Source organism: Gambusia affinis, linkage group LG18, assembly GCF_019740435.1.
Source record: "Gambusia affinis linkage group LG18, SWU_Gaff_1.0, whole genome shotgun sequence".
In the NCBI taxonomy this organism is placed as follows: domain Eukaryota; kingdom Metazoa; phylum Chordata; class Actinopteri; order Cyprinodontiformes; family Poeciliidae; genus Gambusia; species Gambusia affinis.
Genome location: NC_057885.1, coordinates 4,278,146 through 4,302,201, shown reverse-complemented (window position 1 = coordinate 4,302,201; position 24,056 = coordinate 4,278,146). Strand labels below are relative to the sequence as shown.

Below are 24,056 nucleotides of genomic sequence, written 5' to 3'. Positions count from 1 at the left end.
TAGCTAAAGTCAGCTTGGTCAGCTGTTGAGGTTGCTGTATCTACGCATATTTATGGAGAGTTAAGAGAAAGGAATAAGTGTGGTAGCAAAGTGTACACTATACACAGGAATAACCGCTGCTTTGAGATCTGTTACATCTGTTATATATTGTGAAAAATTTCTCACAATACACCTTTTTTGTATCTCGTACAAAAATCTGTTTATCTAGAGATTCTCTCTGTCATTAGTAAAACAGAAGACTTTTTTTCTAAGATTATTATGATTAGCATTCCCTACAAACTGCTGGACTGGTTATGGTCATTATAATTAATGTGGCAGACATTATGTTCTGTAGACTTCTAGAAGATTAAAAGAGAAGCAAATGTTTATATATGGTTTTCAGCAGCTGCTAACAACAACGCTCTGCCTCCTGTGAAAATCACATTGATCTTTGCTAATACTTAATTGGAAGTTATTTTATAATGGTAACATCAACAATGTGTCTCCACTGATAAGGTTGAACTGAAGAGGAGATTGTAGAAAAAACAGTACAAAAATAAAAAACATGAGTAATTTGTGTGGTCCACTGTTGTCTGGAAAACTCTATGGAAATTTTAAAGCCCCTCCAGATTCTGATAATTGTCCCTGAGCTTTGATGTCAGCTCCACAGCTCAGATGGCTGCGACACTTACCGTAATATTAATAATTATAACGGTGCTAACTTGCCATTATAACTATTGCCAACTACGGACACGTTTATTCGTGGCTGTTTTCACGTTTATTGCGCTGTTCATATTGGTCTCGATGTTTGCAGTTTTCTGGAGCGCAATGCGAAGCTCGATGTCATTGAGAGGTAATAAATTAAGTTGACATTAACAAAGACACAGCGGGACGGATCCTCCGGGAAATGATGAACAGGGAGAGACTGACTAAAACTACCTTAATGACGGACAAATTCTGGGATTTATTATGAGTCTCTGCTTATTTCCAAGCCCAAATGAGCAACTTCACATTCAAAAACGAGCCCAAAAAGGCGCAACCAGCAACTCATTAAATTTGAAAGATGAAGGACAGAAACTGAAAATAGTTCCAGTTTTTCCACCAACAAAATGCGATCTCCCTATTTTTAACATTTCTGTTGCATAGAGACGCCGGTCACCGACAAGACGAGTAGAGGAAATCTGATTAAATAACAAAAGAAGATAGTAACGAGTGATTTTGATAAGTAAATGTAGTCTGACTACTGGATTTGAAATAGCAACCAATTGAATTATAATACTTAACATCTGAAATATCACTGGCCAAAACATCCTCTAATGTGGAAACATTTCCACTGATCCCAGAAATTTTCTACAACTTTTCCTAAATCCACAGAGTTGATGTGCGTAAAGAACATCAGTAGACAGCAAGCAGATAGCTTTTCGGTTTACTTTTTCCCAACTGTCCCTAGTGCTCTGAGTATCGCCCCCAGGGAGGAACACTCACACTTTGAAAACTAAGTCCAGAGATTTCTGTCATTAGTAAAACAATGTGGACTTTTTTCTAAGATTATTATGATTAGCATTTAACCTTGCTGGATTGGTTATGGTCATTATAATTATTTAAATAGATTAATGGCCTTTTAAGGTAAAAACATTTTATATATGGTAAAAAAAAGTGATGTGACAGTAGGGATTGATATTTATTTTTGCTCTCATTGTGCCACCAGCAGCAGCTCCATTATTACAATACCAGAAATTATCTCAAACCAATATTTCTTTGTATGCAAATAATTTTTGAGTTGATAAATAAATTAGCTCAAAGCCTTGGAAATCTACATATACAAAAAAAAAAAAAAGAAATTGGCTGAGTTTTTAAATAATTACTGGTAAAGAGATTTATAAAATTGGTTTATTTCACAAAATTGCTACAAGATAATTTAGTTTTTTTTTTTCATGAAAACTAAAAACAATTGAGTTTCTAAGGACAACTAATTAGGAACGTGTAGAAGACAGTGACTTATGTTGGAGGATTTGCCATTTTCATTGTTTACATATGAACAATGTGAAGAGGTTCCTGATTTTCCCTCTGTCCTGAAATACTTGAGCCACTTCTGATGCCTGAGTAACTTTCTTTAGGCTGCAGAGGATAGATACCGAGGGAGGGGGAACTAACTGACAGTCAATCTAAGCTGGTGTCAAACCACAGCTTGTACTCTCCACCTCCACCGAAACTCATTTTCTCCGGCTCTCTTTTTTCCATTGATGGTACAATTAGATTAAAGCCTTGTTTTCCATTTATCCTCCTTTCATTTATAACTCCTTCCACTTTGCCCCGCTGAACTCTTCCTCCTCATTTCCATTACCGCACCCCTTCCTAATGTTGCCATATTCTGTCACCTCTTGGTGACTTATCGTCTCTTTTCTCCCTCTCCCTACGGAGCTCCTGACCTCTCCTTTCTCCTCTAATAGGAATGGATGATGACTGCAGTCTCCTCCCTCCTTCACATCACTCTCTCCCTGCACATGCACACACACACACACACACCCCTGGAAAACACACACAACCTACAGCTCACTGTTCCAACTCTTCCTTTGCAGCTTTAGGGTTCCCTGTTAATATTTACCTAGAAGGCGTGGAACCCAATTCCACCACCTCCACCAATGAAGGTTAGAAACACAAAACTTGTCGATCAAACACTTACTGAGTCTTTTGGAGACTAAAAAATGAATAATAAATAAACCAATTGAATATATAATACTTAACATCTGAAATCCCTCTCTCAAATAGACAACTATGACTATGTGACTCTCATTAAAAACTCTAAAAAAAAGGTTTTCAAATTATTCTCAGAAATGCTGCTCTAGAAAAATATTCCCCTTTGCAACATGCCTCTTTGGGACACCAGATTTATAAGAAATGTGATTTTTATCAGCTGCATTTCATCATATTTTCAAATTCATCCATATTTATTGATGGTTCCTTTGAACAAACAGCAGAGAAAGTAGTGAAATTAACAAATGTTGTTTAAACATCAATAAGTTTTTTGTGACAGTGATAAATCAAAATTATCATCATGATGAGTAAATTTATCACAATGAATGATAAAGATCGGTTTTTACCAACCCTACTTTACAACCAGTCCTGAGCTAAATCGTAAAGACAATGTGGCAGGTTGTTTGGTAAAATTAAGTGGCTTTAACCTTTTTTAATTAGTTATAATACTAACTTTATTTAAATAGAAAGTCATAGTGGTAAAAAAAAAACATTTTAGCTTATTTAATTTGAAGTCAGTGACAGTAGCAACGTGCACCACTAAGTATCCATCTTCTAATCCCACCATAACTGAATGCAGTCTTGCACAATCCCATGAAACATGTTTCAAAAATGTCAATTTCTTTGTATGCCCTCATTCTAGTTAATAAAAAAGTTTATTCTCAAAGCCTTGGAATTTATGTACATATACAAAAAAAAGAAAAGAAATTTGGGTGTTTAAGTAATTACAAGTAAAGAGATTTATAAAGTTAGCTTAAATTACGCTCACTAAAATTGCACAAGATAATGTTAGTCAGTTTCATGAAAACTAAAAACAATTGAGTTTCTAAGGACAACTAATTAGGTTTTACCGTGTAGAAAGAGAGTGACTTATGTTAGGAGAAACATTTACAATTACAATTAACTTTACTTCTTCTGCTGAAGAGGTTACACCAGAATATACTCTGTCCTTATTTAAGATACATAAACCAGCAGCACAGTGAAGCCTGAGTAACTTTCTCTATGCTGCAGAGATAGATAAACAGAGAGAAGCTATGGACAGCAATCTAAGCCTGGATAATAAGACCACATCTGCATGTATACTGTCCACCTCCACCAATATTCATATCTGTATTGGTCCTGATTTTTTTGACAAAATTCTAGATTAAAAAAAGAAACCATTTTTACTTCCATTTGTCCTCCCTTTTCATTTATAACCCCTCAAACTTTATTATTTATTCTACATTGCACTGGTCAACAGTCATTTCCATTGTCTGGGGTTTCAACTGTTTTAGGGTCATGTTGTTGAGCTGAATCCAAAGGTCATACTTGGTTTTGCTCTCGGCCCGTCTCTCGTTCCATCAGACCTGACGTCCGAGGCCGAGGCAGCGCTGACAGCGGTCTGCCTGCGCTCCAGACTCTGCACATCGACTTATCTCCAGCTTTCACTGCAGCAAGGCTACAGGACAGGAAGTGGTCATTTTCTGTGCTTCAAAGCACAACAGAAACTACAAACCACTGAAGAATCGGTGGATATATTGCAGCATCGTCTAGACAAACTCTATTTGTATCGCTGAATACATTTGTACGGTGGCCCAGAAGGGTCAAGAGAACTCAAACGTCATAGTGGCCTCAAACTACAACAGAATAGTTATAGATACTTTGCATTAGGGGAGGATAGATTTAAACTTTTATAGTGATATTTTGTGGTAATATGTGTAAAATAAGAACTATTTATTATGTATCTGCATGACTGTGTGTCGCAGCAATTGTAGCCCCATAAACACAAATGCTGCTCTAGAAAAATATTCCCCTTTGCAACATGCCTCTTTGGGACACCAGATTCATAAGAAATGCGATTTTTATCAGCTGCATTTCATCCTATTTATTGATGGTTCCTTTGAACAAACAGCAGAGAAAGTAGTGAAATTAACAATCCCGATGGTGTTGGGGAAGTTTAAACATCAATAACTGGGATTTTTTGCGACAGTGATAAATCAAAATTATCATCATGACAAGAAATTTATCACAATGAATGATAAACGATACAATAAACGCCCAACCCTACTTTACAACCAGTCTGAGCTAAATCGTATTTATTAGACATGTAAGCAGGTTGCTTGGTAACACAAAAGGTAGCACCCTTGCCTAGCAGCAGGATGATTCTGGTTTCGAATCTCTGCAAAGTCATAGTGGCAAAAATCTGAAAAGTTTAATAGGTACACAGTCAGGGATGAGTTCTTGTGCAACGTGCACCACTAAGGATTCCATCTTCTAATCCCACATAACTGAATGCAGTCTTGCACAATCCCATGCATGCAGGGGGAAAAATGCGACGCTGCACGTGCCCTCATTCTGCATAGTAAACAGAAGTGCTGCGCCCCATAAATCACCGGAGTATTTCCTCTGCTGTAAAAAAAAAAAAAAAAAAAAAACTTCTGACGGTGCACATGCCATCAGACACAATTTATGCACTTGGAAAGAGCTTACATAGATATTCTGCGGCTACCTTAAGTGCACTAAGAGGCTCGGGCTTAACACAGCGTGACCTCACCGCTGCATTTACATTGTGACCCGACACGAAACCGGCAGCCCAAACGTCGGCCGGCCTCCAGTCAGCACTTCTTCTGCTGAGCTTTGATTACACCAGAATATACTCTGCCCTTATTTAAGATACATAAACCAGCAGCACAGTGAAGCTGAAGGCAGCAACACATCACTGCAAGAAAAGAGAAACATAAACAGAGAGAAGCTATGGAGAGCAAAACCTCAAAAGCCTGATAATAAGATCACATCTGCATGTATACTGACTTCACGATCCAATATTCATATCTGTATTGGTCCTGATATTGACAAAAAAATTCTAGATTGGGTATCTGTGACAATCTGTTCAGTCTATTTCTACGCTTTGTGCTCTGAGTGACGTCAAACTTTATTATTTATTCTACATTGCACTGGTCAACAGTCAAAAACTTGTCTGGGGTTTTTCAACTGTTTCAGGGTCATGTTGTTGAGCTGAATCCAAAGGTCATATTGGTTTTGCTCAAGCAGGTCAAGTTTCTGAACTATGGAGCAACATGAGCATCAAAATGCAGGACTTGTTCTCACATCTGGAGACTCTGATCAATGAGTGATGAGCAGGAGGAGAGATTCCATCAGGACAGAAAACAGACGGAGACGTAATGTTCAATTCACATGTACTTACCCCAGTACCCTATTAGTGTTTATTATACAATTCACAGGAATACAAGTTTGTAAGATTTAATTGATTAAAACAATTTTTTTTTCTCCTAAAACCTTCTTTGCGTGAGAAATATTAATGGAAATGAACCGATGATGTCACAAAAATGTTTGTCAGAAGATTGGATTTCTCTAAATAGAATTAGAATAAAAATCTGACCTGATTGAGAAAAATGGATGTCACTATTTCAGATGTGCAAAAATAGTCCTAATTCAGTTGAAAAATCATAAACATCCAAAAGATATTGTTTATGTAACCCTGTGTTATATTTAGAATTCATAATTAGCTTTCTGAACCACTCAAATGTTTGTTGCTGTTTATTCTTACATTTTTGACAAACCTTTTGTTAGTTTCAGTTTCTTTATCGTTTGTTTTGCATTAACTCTTATGATCCTAATTACACTGACTCAACACAGTAAAGTTGTTTTAACATGTTTGACTAATAGCTTATGAAGCTATTGGTGTATTTATGTTTGCTGAGCTGGTGCAGAGTTATCAAACAAAATTATAATTCACTACATTTATGTCTGTTTAGAAATATAAAAAACATTTTAAGTCAATCCGTTACTTTTTCTTTCCTGTATCAGATTGGTATCGGACAATACTAAACTCCCGATTCTGTATCGGTATCGGAAACAGAATTGAAAAAAGGTGGATTCAACACAACTTAAAACTCCAGACATTAAAACAAAGACAAAGAAAAAGAAAAAAACATAAACATTCCTTGGCTTGTACAGAAACAGGCCTGACTGCGTGTTTTCACGGCTGTTTGCCTCCTGAGACCAATACTTGCCATTAACAAGTCGACATATAAGCACCGTCAGGGAAATAAACAAAGAGGTCAACCAACCGATTTAACACAGACACACAAAAAACACCTCTAATTCATCATAAAAAGCACTATGTAGCAGTATTCTCTCTGTAGGGAGATGCTACAGTCTGTGCTACATAGATTTGCGTTCACACACACAAAAGGGGAGAAAAGTTGTGAGAAAAGGGTGAAGAAAAAAAAAAAAAGCTCAACTGGGGTAAAAGAAAGAAAATCCAAGGTGCTGAAAACCTCTTAGCGCTTTGGACACAATTGGCTGATTTCGACAGAAGACAGGAGAATGGAGCCAGAGATTGTCCAGGCTCTTCTCTGCTGCAGCCCCTTATACTGCTCTAAGTGCACAGAGCCGATATCAAGATCCGCTCAGCCGTTCTGCAGCTCTGTGATGTCGCTTTCCAGCTGCACTGCACAAGAAAAGCAGCTGAATGTTCCTGAGGAGGAGAACCTCACCGAACGAAACTGGTGAAACGGAAGGAATCAGAGAAAATTGTCACCTTTTTTGTTTGTCGTCACACAATGGCTCTCTCTCTCTCTCTCTCTGTCTGTCTGTTTATCATCACACAATGCCTGAATCAACAGCGAAGCGTTTAGCGTCCACATTCCACAAAGCGAAAGCTGTGTAAAGCCTGTTAAGGGCTGTTAAGCCCACATTGTTCTGTTATTTCCACTGTTAGCCGCAGAAGATCTGTTCGGAGTTATCGGAGAATAAAGAATAAGAAAAAAGAAAATTACAGTGAGGTTAGGAAAGTGGCAGGCTTTCCCAACCTCAAAAAGAAAGAAGAAGAAAAAAGAAGAAAAACATACTTGAAACAACAAATTCATAATTCCCAATCAACAATGTGATTGTGTTTACAGCTGAAGAACAAAGCAGTTTGGATTTGGGATTTTTTTTTTTTTTTTTTTTCCCCTGTGTGATCTGACTCGGCGTCTTTATCAGAGGAAAACCGAGAACAGCTTCCCTTGCCGTGCGCCGCAGATGGCGTGCGTGCATAAGTAAACATCTGAGGCACGGCGTTATTAGAAATAATGCTTTACTTTCCATTGACACGGCGCTGCCTATTGATCCCGCCAAGAAGATTTCTATTTAAAAAGTTGCCGGTTTCATGTTCTCCAAGGCTGCAGTGATGAAATATGAGAGCGCGAGTTTACACCGGACAAATCGATGGCGGGAATTTTGTAGCACAATTAATAGACCCGGTGTAATCCGTTTCTGATGTCAGACAACTCTTTGTATTTGAGTCTTCTCTTTTCTTTCCCCCTCCTTAAAGATAAAGGAGAAAGAATTAATTGAAATGTTTAATGGAAGGAATGAAATAAACACTTAATTAATATTTAATAAAGCATGAAGGCTCTGCTTGTAGCAAATACAGCTGAGGGGATTGGCAGCAGCTGACACAGGGGTCAGCTGATTAGCTCCATGATGCAGCAGGAGGGGACGTGCAGCGGTGTTGGACGGTCCAAACCATCCTGGTGGACGCTGAGCTCTCCATGGTGCTGAAATGACTGGAGCTCTGAGCAGACAGGCAGAGGAGCTGTCCAAACAAGAAGTGCTGAAGTACCAGAAACGTACCGTTTCTGAACAAAGATGGATCTTTTCCTGGTGCTTATGGTGAATTATGAGTCCTGATAAACTACTGGACAGCTTCTGCAGCCGTTTCTGGTTAAACTGGACAGACAAAAGATTTTTGTGACCACAGTCATGGAAATAATCGGGGTCAGCACATTTTATTGTAATTCATGCAACGATCAGGTGCATTCACATTACCAAGCAAAGGTTTTTATACGTTTTATGTTTTGTTTTTTTATGCAGTTTTATATGGTAGATCAATAACATAAAAACTTTGTTTTTAGATTTTATTTTTTTTTGCTAAAACACTGAAGTCCATTTTATATTCAGTCCTCATAAGTAAAGCATTGAAGGTTGAAATTTTATCCTAGCAAAAGAGTAAAGAAAAAAAAAAACGTTTTCTTTCAGAATTAGCCTGGAAGAATTACACCAACAATTTACACCATTTGTATGAAACTACTCGTGTCTCTACGTTTGGGCTGCACAGCCAATCAGCTCTACTGAAAATGAATAGCTCTACCGGATTGGCTGCCTTGCAAACATCAGCCAATAGCATTGCACCAAGGCGTTTAATCTCCTAAAGTTGCATTTTTAAAACATATATATTTTAGATTTTTTTGTGATCATTTATTTTTATCTCATGGCTTTGCTTGTATGATAAATATTGTCTTGGAACTTTTTTTTTCTTTTTTATTATTAATGTGCGAGTACTATATGTAAAATTCCTTAAAATTATTTTTAACTGAGATGTGTAATCTGAAAAATTAACATTCAGTTCCACAGAGAAAGAAAAATAAATAAAAAAAATCCACCAATCGTGAACCGTTGATCCACTGTACAAAGCCGTCTGAAGGGAAACGCATGTCGCATGTCTCAAATCTGTTTTGTCAGGAAAAAAAAACCGCAAAAAAAAAACGCATCGTGTTCGGTCCACTTCGCAACTGTTGACGACTCTGTTACTCTATCACACACACAAAAAAACAACTAAATATATTTCATGATGGAACTGGGTGGAAACCTTTGCATGGCTTTACAAAAAAAAAAAAAAACAAAAAAAAAAAAAAACAGGAAAAAATCATCCAAAATATACCATGTTTCTCCAGTACGCACAGCATACTTTAGTTTAATGTTTCAGCGAATGTAGGGAACCTGTTTTGCAATAATAATTAAAAAATATATTAGATTTATTCATTTTTTTATTTTTAGAACACCAGAATTGATAGAGAGTCTGGGTTTTGTTGAACAGGAGAACAAAACACTGCTTTGTCTGGACGCTGACTTGCTCCAGGCAACACAGGTGTGACCAAGTCGTATAGATTCATGGCTGATGGCGCAGCAGGGTTAGTGAGGGGAGAGTGGGTAACTAGAGCAGAGTGCATGGCTTGCAGATAGCCGCCTCCTCAGAGGATATGGCTCGGCAAGAGTGTTAGCTTTCGATCAATAATACTCAGAAGAAGTTTGATAGGGCTTTGGAGGAGCACACTTTGGGGAAACCTAAGAGCTCTGTGGAGTTTCTGTAATCTGTCTTTGTTTGCCGTGTTTCCCTGATCTCCACTTCTTTTGTTTTGTTTCCTCTCCTGGTATCTGTCCTTGAATCTCTGTCAGCTTTCCCATCAACACTCGGCTTCTAAACTTGCAAGAACGCACCCAGCTGTTTCCACCCTGGCTTGTTAACCAATATGCCTGGAACTAAATTCAGAAATGAAAAGTCATGTTTTTTTTATTATTATTTATTTATTATTTTTTTGTGTGTGTGTGGTTCGTTTGTTCGCTTTGTTTTTACACAGATTAAAACGATCCGGCAAAGGTGAGGCAGAAACCCAGAGGGAAAAAAAAAAGGAAAAGAAAAACATCAACAAGAATGGGTTCACATGTAACTCTGCTGCTGTTATGATCCCTAACACACACACACACACACACACACACAGTGAGGAAGTTGGAAACCTGGAAGTGCTAAACACTCTTGATTAACACCGCTGATGGGAGGAACGGCTCTAAACCCCAGAACAACTAGACGTGTCTTAAAACTCATTTCTGAGTTGCTATTCCAGAGACAAGAGCTTCAGACTGAAAATGAGAGTAGAAGAGCATCTGATAAAAAAAAATGAAATAAAATAAAAAGAAAAAAAAGTTTTGTATTATTTGCTCTGTTAATGTTTTCCAGTGGCGGGCTGTGGGGTTTCAGTCAGGGCCTTCAATAGACGTCAACTATACCTGAACAATACGCACGTTGTGCAGGACAATGAAGGAACTAAGCAGAACACCAAGCAACAGGCATCCAATAATCAAAAATACGCCAAGGAAAGCAACAATGCAGCCCAACGATGCACGTCAAGCAATATATCAACAAAATACACGGGCAACAGCGCACACTGTTGTGCTTTTTACTGTTCCCCAGTTAAACTCAACAGCAAACCATACTGCTCAAATAGCACAATTGTGAACAATTGAAAGAAAAAATATTAGCATATGTAAAGTTTGTATGAGAATGTAGGCTAATAGAAAGGTAACACTCACCCATTACTTGTAAATAAATTCCACAGTTTGTTGTGCTCAGTGCTAGCTGTCAGCCACTCGTCGGTGTGGATTTTCCATTATTAATTTTTTCTTTTTATCCATGAATTAGCGTCTTGAAAAAGGCCATTTTTCAACCGGAGTTGAAGCGGATGCGGCAGCCATTTTGGAAATACCAAGTTCACTACAGTGACGGGAAATGCAGGGGGAGCTCTTTACTTACAGGCCGTCATTGTCTGTCAATTTTGATTGGCTGATAATTCTGTCAGCCATGCTAACTATGGCCTGTTACGCGGTATTTGTTTTGTTTTGGTTTTTTGGTATTTGGGTATTTTTGACGAGGAGTTAGCTGAATTTGTACAGCAGGTCCTGAGGCGGAGCCGCTCACCAGATATGTTTAACGCACTTTTTAAAAGTAGGAAATTAAAGTAAAAACCCAATAATACCAATAAGCAATTAAATTACAGATAAAACCAAATAGAATTAAAACGTTTTACACTTTTTCTTTTCAATCTTCTAGGAATTTTCAGAGAAGGCCCTGCTGTCCCCGACAGCCCACCACTGATGTTTTCTAACTTATTAGTTTCTTATTCCAGTTTCTATCTGTTCCTGAAACGGTATTGCTTTGTCTCATCTCCCATACACTGTTGACTTCTTTTAAAAGACAGAAGCATGCAGCTTTAAGAAAAAGCTAACAAAATTAGTCGACATAGAGATAAGTAAAAACATTTATAAATGCATTTGTTTGTCTTAATAAGTTTCCACTGTAATAGTAATGAATGACATAAAACAGATTGCTTTTAATCTTTACACAAGGGCAATTTTGTAAACAGAAACTTTATAATTAATTTTATTTTTGGCTTTGGTTTTGTTTGGCTTTTATTCTGTTCTTATTTATTGTTTCTGGTTGTTGCAGTTTTATTTTGGATATTTAAAATGTTTTGTAGTTCCAGTGTAGACTTTACTACTCTTTCATAGGGCGAAAATACATTTTTATCAATACATTGCTTTAAAATGGTGTCAAAACATTGATATTGCTACAATTTATCATCCAGTAAAATATCATTTCCCCATTAAATCAGTTGTTTCTCAGGAGCCTTTGTGTGTGTGTAAACAATTTCCCTGGACTTTTTTTTTTTGTTTGTTTTTTGGGGGGGGTTTACAACAAAGACAAAGGACATTCAGTAAAGTTTCTATTTTGAAATATTTATCTTAATTACTAGCACTCCACAGAATAAAACACATTTATTATTATAATCATACTGCACATTGTTTGCTCCATTATCTCCCAGTTGATACAGAGGAAGTGCGTTTCTAAAGCGCAGCATGGAGGCAGGGGGTCTGCTCACGGCTCACATCATCACAGCCATCCGTGTTTTCACTGATTTGTTACAAATGCTTGACACACAGTCCTGATAAAACAGGATTAATTGCATTAGAAACTTCTAAATAATTCATATTTTGAATCGGCTATGCAGTGTTTACGCCGGGTGATAAAAATCAATTCATATCGACGAGTTGGTTTGGTATAGATTTTGAAAGCTTGTACAATTTATCATCCAAAAGAAAGAAGCTTAATACAAGAGCAACAACAGTAATGAACACAACAGGACCTTTAAGGGGACTTCAGCACCCCTAAAAAAATAAAACATATTAAAATAAAAACAATTACTTCTGTTTTATGAAACAGCCTTGTCTCAAACTTGAGATTTACCAAATATGTTTAGATCCGCAGGCCTTTGGCCTTGTGTTGCAGAGGGAAACAGACTCTTCCCAGGTAGATAAATTTAGGAGAAATTAGAATTATTTTATAGAATCATCACTGAGAAGTAAGAAATAAGGTTGTTGTTTAAAAAAAAAAATCTGTTTTAGAGGTAACTGAGACTAAACAGAAAAAAGCAACAGAGTGACTAAAGAGGGAAAAAATATGTTAATCTAAAAGCTTTGCTAACTTCGCAGCAACATCAGTAAAAGAATTTGCATGAATATTTCACACTATTGATTCTGCAGGTATTATATATTAATTTTAATCAAAATTAGTTCAAATTTTGAACACAGAGGGTAACTGTTTCACCTTCTGTGCTCAGCAGACATCCCTGGCTCTCCGTGTGAGAGTTCCGTCGAGGGAAACGCATATTTCTAATCACCTGATTAGAAATATGCCAATATTTGGCATAGTATGTTCATTTTATATTCAACACAAGCTAGTACAGTTAATCACAGAGGAAATTCTTTCTACATCAGCAGTTGAAAGCAGTAGCCATTGTTGAAAGCCAGTCATGCCTAAAGCACAAGTCATCATTTTTCACACATTTGTTGGTTTGCCCGTTGTGAGACCTTTGTGTTTTGGTCCAACCAAAACGCGGAGGCCGTTTTGGTGTCCTGCCATCTCCACGTGAAACAATTCAGAGAAATAAGTAATCACACCGTTTGTACTTTGGTTAGGCCTCATTCAGGGTTGCTGATTCACCTTCAGCAACCAGAAGCAAACACCTAGAAACCTTAGTGACCACTCAGTCAATCTCACCAAGCTGCTGGTTGGACTGGAACAACTGAGCGACGCTCTCTAACCGGCTTCTCCCCTCCACTCCTCAACCTCCTCCTCTTTTTCCCATTATTCTGACACATTTAGCCTTCACACATTTCATCTCTGCATTTGCTCCTTTTCAAACGTGTAAAGTGGCAGCCAAGTGGCAGATCGCCATGATTGTGACACGGGGCTTCATTTGCTCCTGACAAATAGGACAATGAGAGAGTGAGAGAGAGGTGAAGAAGGGGTGTGGAGGTGGGGCTGAGGGTGGGAGGAGGGGGGCATACATCAACATTAGAGGCTACTAAAAGCTGGAGCAGCAACACTTATTCCACAAAGAAAAATTAACAATTCAATAAGCGAGATGAAAATAGTTGGTGCTTGAAAGCCAAAAACGCAGAACTCCAAAAGCAGCAATAAAGCAAAGTGGTATTGGGGCTGAGTGCCCGATGTTTTTTTTTTTTTTTTGGCTTTGTTTTGTTTTTTTCTTTTCTTTTAAAATTTTATTTTTTATTTATTTTTTTATTTGTTGGACCTGAAATCACTAAAAACTGTGTCAGCGGTCATCTTTCTGAGGCTCTTCTCCATTATGGGCTCATTACAACAGAGGACGGCGCTGGGTAACTGTTTCACCTTCTGTGCTCAGCCGACGTCCTTGGCTCTCCGTGTGAGAGTTCCGTCGAGGGAAACGCTCCCTGCTCCTTCGCCGCTTCCCGTCTGCAAACACATTGGCAAAAAAAAAAAACCAAAACAACAATGGCAAGGGAAGCCTGATTAAGGTCCGCAGAGTTTACTGCACCAAAACGAAGCAGAACCACCTTTTGTTTTTTATTTTAATCAGCCATGGTGGGCTCTGTGCAACGATTGTGGCTTGTGGAGTAGTCGCCTCTCTCTCTCTCGTTCTCTATCACTCCGTGGAGAAGCGGTGAGCATTTGTGTGGACACAGCAGATGACACTATCTCAATATCATGACCTCCAACCGCCTCCAGGTGGCCCCCTGTTGTTCCGTTCATTCATCCTCAGCGTTAGGCCCCGTTTCAGACGGTGAATGGAGAGGGAGAGATGGCGAGGCATAGTGAGTTTAATAATAGCAACACTTCATAATGCAGGAAGAGGTGAGAAGGCTCTTTAGCTTTCGTCTAAATATATGGACAAAAAGCTTGCCGATCTCTGAAGCGCTGCCCTCAAGGGGTCAGATGACTGAAGCGTTGTTCGTAGCTTCCAAGCTGTTCTGCTGAGATGCAACACAGAAGGTGGGCGGTGAAGATGAAAACAGAAACAAGAGCCACGATGGTCTCTGCTGGTGGCACGCCCAGGGATCCCCCCCCCCCCCACTGGTTCAACTCGGCTTGAATTCTTTATGAATACGACGATAGCTCAACCAATATCTGCATGCTGACGTGTTCTTCTGGATGCTAACGGGCTACTTCGTATCCTGCTTTAATCCTTGCTTTAAGACTTCATGTCTATCTCCGAAATTCAATTACTGAAAAACATGGGTACACCCTGGACAACTCATGTACAGGTCGAAGGTCAAATAGGAGAAGCATATTAACCTAACAGAGACCTTAAGTGTCTGAGAGAGCCAGATTAACACAATATATGCTACAAAAAATACAAAAATGATGCAAAAACTGAACCTTTCAGCAGCAAAACAGTGGAGACATCTACCATACTGTTGGAAAAATGTTTCTTTAAATTAAATCATTGATTTAAGTTATCATTTAGTCATTTGCTGCCCTTTGACTTTATAATGTGACATATTAACCTTGTCCCTTGCATCACTTACAGTATGTAGGATTCATGAACGACACTGTAACTTATAACATGTGTCCTTACTGGCAAGTTTCAAAGACCAAAACTGCTACTGATGATATTAAAAATGTATAAATAATCGTACATTTAAGGATGAGAATGTGAGATTTAAGTGCCATGTAATGTGGAACTAATTTAAGTTTATCTGATGTTTGGAGATTTAAATGTTTCTAAGTTGATGAGTATGAAAGGGGCAGGAAAGATCTTGTTTCTTCTGTCTGCTCTTTTTCCAACAGATAATATGAAATTGCTTGTCCATTGGACATAATTTGTTTACTTTTTTTTTCTTGTTTTTACTTTTTGTCTGTTCAAAATATATATATTTTTTAAAGTATGAGAATAAAGATCAAAGAGATTAACTCACGTGTTTCATTGTGTGTCCTTATATGCATAAAAATGACTAAAAATAAAGTTAAAACTCGTCATTTCTCTCTCGACAAACAAATTTTTCTAAGACCTTCCATGCAGAAGTTGCACAAGCTCTCTCAGAATTATTGACTCGTTGATAACAAGATCCAGTACTTTAAGATTCAATAAAAAGCCACTTTGTAGCCCTGGACAGTAAATGAAGTGACACATCACCCTTTGCAAACCGATACCATTTTGTGGTGGCGGCATCACACTGTTGGTAGAATCCGTTAAGAGTTGATGGGACGATGGATGGAGCTGCATCCAACATGTGTTTGAGTCCAGACCAACATTTTAAAGAGACAGTATTATGTATTTTCCAGAAACCTAGTATCATTTTACAGCACAATCAAGTAACCATGTATAGCCAGTTGTTATAAAAATGTTGCACAAACCAAATATGACTTAAAAAAAATTGTCAGTTTGTAATTTAACACATTGATATTTAATCTGTTGATTTAAACTCACTATTTCCAAAAAGTATACGGTCAAAGTTTTCACCTGAGAAGTTGCTTCCATAAAAAGCTCAGCAGACGCAGCAGTTCCACCAGGTGTTTGCTAATTGCTGCTGGCTAGTCTGAAGGAGCTGAGTCAAGGCGGCTGCTCCGTGAGGCGGAAGCTCAGAGCTAGCGTTTTGCACAGGTGAACGGTTGTCGTGGGAGATTAAAGAATTTCTGAAATGCATGCATGCAGGTGTGAATCTGATGAGGGAACGACTTTATAACATGACGTGAAGGTTAAAGAAAAGTTTGACTTTACATAATACTGACCCTTTTAAATGTGTAGCTGTGAAATGCTTGGAAAACCATTTCAGAATTCTGCACGACTTTGCGTTGTGGTTATAACATGACAAAATGTGGGAAAGCTCAAGTGCCTGAGTCGCTCTGTAAGGCCCTTTGTGGATGGACATGATGAGGGTTCATCCACCCATCCTTTTATTTTCCATGGTCTACACCTGCTTATCGATGCAGGGTCACGGGGTCGCACTCATCATCACCATCAACAGTCTCTGGTGTTCCCTTTCCTAATGAGAGGGGAAGGTGTGATACTTTTAAGCTCCAGCCACAGCAGCTGCCTCTGTGCGGGAGTAATTCAGGTTAAGCAGCTCTCCAGCAGGTGCTAAACACGTCCACCTCGCCAGGAACATTAACTGGCACCGAAAGACTCCCGGGGTCAAAGGTTTTCTCAGGTCTAGACTGGGTGCGACCTGAGGGAGATGACACCTGAGAGGAAGCCAAGAAAGCTGGGAGACAAGAGGCCTTCCTGTCCGATTCACTCAGCAGCCAGAGCTGCTTTCTGCACGACATTACAAAACACTGTAATGTCGAACAAAAACAGAAAAAAAGGATCGGTGAACCTGTTCAAAGAGGAGCCATATGGTAATGCAAATATTTCACATCAAGCTCTCACTGGAGGCTACAACGCACGTCTTTATTAATTCAGCAGCAGAACTTGCTTTTTCTCTCTCTCTCTCTCTTTTTAGGGTTACTCAGATATGATAAAAAGGGCCTGGGATTACATTACTTCCAACCGTTTGAGGGAAGAAAGAGAATCCCTCATATAAGATTCAAATGCATTTGCGAGCTCTGATAAATGAATTTATGACTCAATCTTCGTGGAATACAGTGGAGTGCGTGGCGTCGAGCCAGGATTTTTCAAAGTCTCTCACAACTCCTTCTCAATTAGACGACCCACAGGCAGGTTGTTTAAAAAAAATAAAAATACAAACATAACACAAGTCGCCTTTGAATTTAACTGATATCATCATGTGAAAACTTTTGTCTTTTCCTCTGGCTCTGCCTGCAAGAGAGACGCTCTCACTTTGATGTACTCAGTGACAAATCTCCTGCCAGAATAACTGATATTTGTCTCAATCCAGTCACCATATTTTTTTTTCTTTTAGCAGGGAGGTTAAACAGCTTCATAGGATTGCAGCCACGGTGTTTTGTTTCTCATCCTTTCTCATCTCAGTCACAAATGATTCCATCAAATCATTGACCATAAGTGGCACTGCTCTGTTTTGCATGATAGTCCGCTCTAAAAGCGCCGTCTTCAAAGGCTACAGGTTGCAGGTTGTCAAGACAACCGGCTGGACGGACAGCATTTTCCAGAGTCAGAAACATCTTTTGGATTGCCACATGTTTTCTTCAACATGTGGAAATTTGCTTCAAACAAGTTTGAAGTTTGAAGGCAAACTTCAACAAGCCTTGTTGTAACTTGATCTGACTGACCAAATCAAAAGTAGTGCATTATTGCAAATAAGACAGGAATGAAAACGGTATTTAAAACGTTTTATAAAGTTCTGAGAAGTGCACATTTATCTCAGCAAAATAACCCTGAATAAAAACCCAACCAGCTGCATTCAGAGCTCCCCTAATCATTCATTTTACCTCTGTGGGTTTAATTTGGGCTGCACAGTGGTGCAGTTGGTAGAGCTGTTGCCTTGCAGCAAGAAGGTCCTGGGATCGAATCCCGGCCCGGGGTCTTTCTGCATGGAGTTTGCATGTTCTCCCTGTGCATGGTGGGTTCTCTCCGGGTTCTCCGGCTTCCTCCCACAGTCCAAAAACATGACTGTCAGGTTAATTGGTTTCTCTAAATTCTCCCTAGGTGTGAGTGTGTGTGTGAATGGTTGTGTGTCCTGTATGTCTCTGTGTTGCCCTGCGACAGACTGGCGACCTGTCCAGGGTGAACCCGCCTCTCGCCCGGAATGTAGCTGGAGATTGACACCAGCAAGGGTGTTAGAAAACGGATGAAATTTGGGTTTAATTTGATCTCTGTAGATCTCTGAAGGACCGCTGAGAGCGTTGGCAAACAAACAGCATCATAGAAATCGACAAACCCGGCAGACAGGGAAAAAGTCGGTGAGAAGTTTAACGCAGGATCAGTTCGGGAAACTTTTCACCTGCATCTACTCAGCGCGGCTCAACTGGGCTCTGCTTGGTTGTTGGGTTTCCCACTAGTAAAGGTTACATGGTACCAAATTTGCTCCGAAATCAGGTGGAAGATATTATGTCTGAAGACTGCTGGTTATTCACTGGTTAACTGGCTCCATCACAAGAGTGACTCCTTTACAATATTTAGATCCACCGTTTGTAAAAACTCACAAAAACGACTGAGCGCATTTGGAGCTGGAAATGGACGATATCACAATGGCCCAAAGATGAGAACCAGACGTTTCGGTGCTTGGGGAGTTGAATTGTGTTTGTGTCACATACGGATCACAAAGTGTTACTTTTCGACCTCTGGGGTCATCAGGACAACGCCACCTACATAGAGCTGGAGCTCCATTTTAATGAAAAAAAAGAAAGAAAACAAATTGAATGAAAAAAGACTTGGAATATCTGGAGCTCCACAGCTGAAAACCTGGATGGTACATACTCAAAAACTGTACCTTCTACTGGATCACAGACTAACAACAGTGAACTGAGTTTACTGGGGGAAAAAATTATGCAGTGTGGTCTCAGTTCAGCACTGAAGTATACACACACCAGAAATGATTGGCTCAGGGAGACTAGACATAGTCTTCTCTTCTGTTTTACCTCTGCTTCTGCACTGATTCCACCAAGAAGTTAAGACACAATGAAGTTTGGGATGGTCTTGTGAGCTCTGCTGGTGTTGTGGTAAGGCTCTTTAATCCACAGAGCCTTACCACCAAGAGTCTTTGGTGATCATTTCCACTTGGCCTTATTAGAACTATGTCACCAGGTGTCTCTCTCCCTCCTAAACTCTGGCAGGTCAATACTGTCCCAGAGGGTTGGCTGTTCCAGGGATTGTCCCTTTTTGGGATGAATAGGCTTCCAATCATCAAACATGCCAAAACACGCCTACCCTGTACTGGCCAATGTACCTTGGGTGCTGAGTCAGGGGGGCTTGGCTGGTACCTTTGCCTTCCTGCAGACCTATTTCTGTGTCAGCCGTAAGGATTATCCTGTGGAGTGTCTGGTGTCTATCTGACTGGGACTGGAGTGATTTTCTGAGGCCTGCTGCTCCTAGGTGCTGAGTGTTGCAAGGTTTCCACCCTTCATACCATTCTAACATCGCTGCACCTCCAGGTGACAAATTCCCACACACATAGCAACACAACTATACAACTTTGTGCAAATATAAGTTATTCTTTTATTGACGTGGCCTGTCTACTTCAATCCAAGATGCGGTTATGATTTAATAAAGAAAGCGCACGATTACAATGCAAGCTTGCAAGATCAATTCTGCAAGCTTGATCTTGGCTGCCTTCACAAATATGCTCTGGCATAAGAAGGCAGCCAACTTCTCCATAAAGTATGCCTGACATGGTGAGACAGGACACAAATAAAGCCGGGGTAGGCTAGAGGAGAATATTCCAAGCTTTGAGTGCAGAGAACTCTTCAGTCAAACATCTGAGGGAAAGACAGTGACACAACAGAGAACCTATCAAGCTAGGGCAAGGAAAATCTGGTTACAGGGCATATATTAGTCATAATTTCCACTAATCTGTCATTTAGGGAAGAGTAGAATGAAGAAGGCCAATAGAAATCATGTATAGTTTGCCAAAAGTCATGTAGGAGACATAAATATGCCATAAACATGTGTCAGAGCTACAGTAGAATGATCAAAGTATATTCAGGAGTTAAAATGACAAAAATATTCATTCTTTAGATGTGCAAGACCAGTAGAGATACACCCCAAAAGACTTGCTAGTTTAATAACAGCAAAACGTTTTGACTCAGGGCAGGCTAAATATAAGTGCCTGACACATATTAGTGGAAAAATGTTGAAAACTATCCATCTGCCACATACAGTAAGATTCCAACAAAACAAACCAAGATTTGTGGTTGTGGCCTGTGAAACAGGACGCCTCACTTTCATCTCCTGAAGGCCAGGCCCGTTAGAGCGTATAACATGAACCAGATAGATGTGAATAAAGCACACAGTTGAAAAGGTGATTTTTTCCCCCTCCTCCAGCTGCATTCAAAATGCCAACTTCAATGTTGTTCTAATACCAAACGATGACATTTTAGGCGAAAATAAAACAAAAAACAAGTTCGTGTTCAGGTGGGTCGTTGAAAAGCCGATGTCAGAAAGTTGAAGCAAAACAAAGAGCAGAACAGGACCTCAAATCCACTCTTTGCTCTCGCTGCATAACAATTTATTCAAATTGCAGAGACATTTGCAATTATTATAATTCATCTCAACCCACGAAGGCGATGTTAAACACCTTTTGTGAAGTGCACTGAAAGCTCCCGAGAGCAAAACTGGAACTGTAGTACATAACATGCAGGCCCATTTCCTGCTGAAGGCGTCTGCATCAGAACCTGAGCAGGTTAGCCCCAAATGATCAACATGGGAGTCAAATTTAGGAACATTTAAGAATCAGAGAGAACTTCAAGTGAGGCTACTTCAAGGGAGACGTTTGGTTATAAACTGCGGGGTTAATACTGAAGCTTTTTTCTCATTTAGGTCTGGAATGGGACTTCATGCATGACGAGAAAGAAAGTTGGCATCAATTCCATTGTCACTACCTGCATTTCCATTGACCATATTAATTATGCAATTTGGCATTTTGTAAATAAATGATCTTAATGGAAACTCTTGTTTTTTTGATCAAATGTTTTGGCGGTAGGAAGAGATGGCGGTTTAAATTGGTTTATTTTTTAAAACTGCATTGGAAATCATGTCACATGATCAACAACAGGATGTTGCCACTGACACAAACCACAAAGCATAAGAGGACAGGAAGTAGCTGGATCATGACGTGGTATCTGAACAAACCTATTCACCTGTCATTTTAACAATATTTCTTATTTGATATATTAAATAAGAAACATAATAAACACAATTGTGAAATTGTGTTTTGTGTTTTTTTATTGACAAAGTTTTCACATTGGTAATGTAAAGGCAGCTAATGCTTCCATCAATTGCTTCCTGTGATGAATTTCAGGATATAGCCAGACACTGAGAACCTCCTCTGCTGTTATCAGATCTGCACTCAGCACAATTTGGGCAAGGTCAGAAATTCAGCTCACAAATTGCACAAAAAAACTGTGGCTTCTGTATAAGTCGCCATGCTGATCATATGTTGCTTGAAAACGGTGCAAACACAGTCGGCTTTTCCTCATGTGGCGTCCATCCATCCATCCATCCATCCATCCATCCATCCATCCATCCATCCATCCATCCATCCATCCATCCATCCATCCATCCATCTCCTCTCACCTCAATCACTTCTCCTTAGCACAACCGATCTCAACCTAACTCATTTCCTAAGAAGGTTTTCTTCGATCATTGTTGGTAATCACGCGCTTGCTCTGGGAATTGTGCGTGAAGCCACCGTTACGCATCACAGTGGGCGTCTTGGCGACACCGTGGCGCAGCCGTCGCGTGCCTCGGCGCGGCAAACTCCTGCGCATGGAGCGTATCTAACTCATCGAAGCTGGTTGAATTTGCCAGACACTTTACAAACAAACCCGATGCAGTGACGAGTCCGGTCACTGGCGTCCTTTTTCTCCGGAAAAGGAAGCGACCACAGCTGGTAAAGAGACCATCTTACCCTCCGGTGGTCTAATTTGGCATACCGCACAATTCGGGGGGCTGTGTTTGAAACATGACTTCACGATTATTAAAAGGAGAATACAATACAATACAAAGAATACAAGGAGAATTTGCGCGCAAAAAAGGAGTTTTGCGTAAACACTCCAGATTAAAGTAGTGCATCATATACGGGTTTTTTTTTGTTTTGTTTGTTTTTTTGTTTGTTTTGATTTTATAGGAGAGCTAAACTGATCAGCAGAATCATTGGTGTCCATCCCCGCAGCACTTAAACCCACAGAGCTCTGAAATGAAGGCGATTCCTCGAACTGAGTGTCGGGGACCTGTGTGAATAATCCCGCACAAGTCGTCTGGACATTGCGTAAACACATCCACAGCTGCTCTCTGTCACCAGTCGCGGTAGGATGCTCTTATTCTTTTTTCCCCCCACACTCTTACCACGCGCGGTTTGCAAACACTCATGTCCACCAGTTCCCTCCACACACACACACACACACACGCGTTGACGCGCTCACGCACACAAACACTGAACTCAGCGTGTCTACTTAGAAAGCAGCCAAAAACAAACAGCACAGCGCAGATCTCCAAAAAAAACCACGAAAAACATTGAGCCATTACGCGTCATCTGTGTTCTGTTTCTTCATTCTAGAAAACAGCACGCATTTATTAAAAAATAAAATAGAATAGAATAAAATCCTGTCATCATGTATAGAGCCCTGTTTTCTAATTCCCACAGCCAGAGAAAATAAAACTGTCACCTCAGTAAAAAGATAGGGGGGAAAAAGTCCTTACTTGTATCTTCGGATAATTCCGTTATTCTCCAGACAAGCCAATATTTATTAATATCCTTCGGAATAGTTAACGCGTTTTTCTTCTTCTTTTTTTTTTATCCAGAGCGTAGAGCAGAGCAGATTTCCTTTCCCCCCCTTTCTCCTTCAAGACAGATGTGAACGGTCCTGCCCGAGTCGCTCCACCTGCATCCGCTGCCGTCAAGCCAGACGCCAGGCAGGAAACGTGTCTTCAGAGTTCCCCGTCCTTTCAAAGTAAAACTCCGGCTGTTCAAAACTGGCGTCCAGACTTTTATTGTCTAACGCCGGTTGCGGTGCAGGTGTCTTGACGACGCCTCCACCTAATTCTACTAGAGATGGAGTCACAGCGGCATCAGCAGCAGCAGCTGAGGCGGCCGCACCGCAGAGGCCGCCCACCAAGGCGCGCCCCGTTCCGGCTGCAGAAGGTGGCACTGCCCGGTGCGAGGGAGAGGGGAGGGCGGGGAAATAATGCAGGTTTTATAGCCCACCTCACTGAAAATAGTAGTGACTTTCCAAGAAACAGTGATGATAAAAGAAGATCACGGTTTTGGAATGACAAAGTTATAGAGGGGGGAAAAAAAGCAGAGCGAAAAAAAAGAGCGAAATGTCAGGAGGTAGTAATGAGTTTGTGTATGTGATGTTCATTGAGTATTCATTTTATTACTTTGAAACTTTTATTTTAATTGGAGTTCCTTTTTTTACAGTCATATTTTCACCATTTTATTCCTTCATATAAAAATGCAATAGTTTCACACTAAATATTTAATTAACGAGCTGAATATTTTCTTACGAACCGAATATTTAGCTTTATAAACATTAATTTAGAAAACTAAATATTTATCTACAGACTAAATATTTTGCCACCTGATGCAAAATATGCAAAATATTTTGCAAAATATTTCCTGATGCAATTATAGTTTGCATCAGGAAATGCTCTGAGCTTAGAGATGCTCAGAGCTACATTTAGCATTTCTAAGCACTGACATTGCCTACTGTAACAATTTAAATAAGAAAAAAATAGTCATATTTTCCCCATTTTATGTATTCATTTATAGTGCATATCAGAGCTTCAACCTAAATAATAATCAAACAAAATGCTTAGGTT

General features: G+C 39.6%; 1 protein-coding gene across 3 annotated transcripts in view; it reads right to left on the bottom strand.

Moving 5' to 3' along the window:
- nrxn2b (neurexin 2b) overlaps positions 1-23,139 on the bottom strand; it is a 746,427-nt gene extending 723,288 nt beyond the window's left edge. For 2 of the 3 annotated variants that reach the window (XM_044097997.1, XM_044097999.1), the window contains exon 1: positions 10,867-11,577. The gene's annotated coding sequence lies outside the window, so the exon portion shown is untranslated. Of the gene's footprint in view, positions 1-10,866; positions 11,578-22,934 lie in introns of those variants that run through there. The other variant, XM_044097998.1, reaches the window with a different exon arrangement.
- Positions 23,140-24,056: the final 917 nt, after the last annotated feature.